General features: G+C 59.1%; 1 long non-coding RNA gene across 1 annotated transcript; it reads right to left on the bottom strand.

Annotated features, from left to right (window-relative positions):
* LOC118453191 lies at nt 1–876 on the bottom strand. The gene is made up of 3 exons (XR_004843114.1): nt 723–876; nt 198–305; nt 1–31 (listed from the first exon to the last, which is right to left on the bottom strand). It is a non-coding gene; the product is annotated as an uncharacterized LOC118453191 (long non-coding RNA).
* Nucleotides 877–1,036: the final 160 nt, after the last annotated feature.

Below are 1,036 nucleotides of genomic sequence, written 5' to 3'. Positions count from 1 at the left end.
ATCGATGGCTGCAGCGGGCGTGAGACTCCTCCTGTGAAGGCAACGCAAGGATTTCATTTAGTCTCCAGCTTGGCCAGGGCCATGGTCTATATTTGACTTGTGTTAGGGCTGTCCCGAGGGGCTGCGGCCACTGGGATTTGCCATCGTTCCTCCGTATGGCCCGAGCCTCCTCCCACCAAGTAGGATTCTCTTCTCACCGGCCAAGGAGTCTTGTGCCGGTCAGACTCGGAGGGAGGAGATCCGCGCGCATCCGGCAGCGACCGACCTCTACAAGCTCTCTTCAGTCTCCTCCGTTCACGTTCCACCTGCACGTTGGAGAGGAGAAAGGGTCACAGAAACCTGCCACCAAACAGGGAGCAAAAGGACCTCTGGGTGTCACGGCAAGGACGTGTCTGCTCAGGGACCGCTAATGGCAGCAGAGAACGCTGCGGGCAAAAAGCACTCCAGGTAGGCTATGGAAGAGAAGGAGCAAGAGGAAACCGTTCCTGACACACAAGCGTCAAATGTCTGTGTATGGGAACAGTGGGGCAAGAAGGTGGTACCAGCGGGCAGGTGCATTTGTGGAGGCTGCCAGAAGAGCGAGAAAATACAAAAGTGTGTGCCCACGGGGGGAAGGGGGAGAGGGAAGGAAACGAGCAGAGGGCTCCAGAGGGCTCCCTGTGCAATCGTGTTGTGCTCCGGGGCCCCTGAGGCTTTGCAGAGGCAGTGAAAGCCTGTTTTACCTGCTCAAGAGTCCTCCTCAGCTCAGCGTTGAGTTGCTGCAGCTCCGTCTTCTCACGTCCCAGCCTTGCAACTGCTCGCTGCAGACCTTCCAGCCGCTGCGACAGGAGTCTCTTCTCCGAGCGCCACGATAGCGGCTCCCCTTCTGCAGTAGCCTGCTGGGTGTTCAGAGAGGAGCTTGGGTGAGCGGGTGCCACGTAAAGTTGAGGGGGGGCCAGAAGTAACACGGCGCGGAGAGTGACCGCACTCAGGAACGGGCGGTGCTAAGTCCCTTCTCCTCCTCCCGCTCCACAGGCCCAAACAACCCACGCTCTTC

The sequence above is a fragment of the Egretta garzetta genome, unplaced genomic scaffold, assembly GCF_000687185.1.
Source record: "Egretta garzetta isolate BGI_Z169 unplaced genomic scaffold, ASM68718v1 C8537780, whole genome shotgun sequence".
In the NCBI taxonomy this organism is placed as follows: domain Eukaryota; kingdom Metazoa; phylum Chordata; class Aves; order Pelecaniformes; family Ardeidae; genus Egretta; species Egretta garzetta.
Note: the sequence above shows the minus strand (reverse complement) of the source record. Positions and strands in the feature narration are given on the sequence as shown.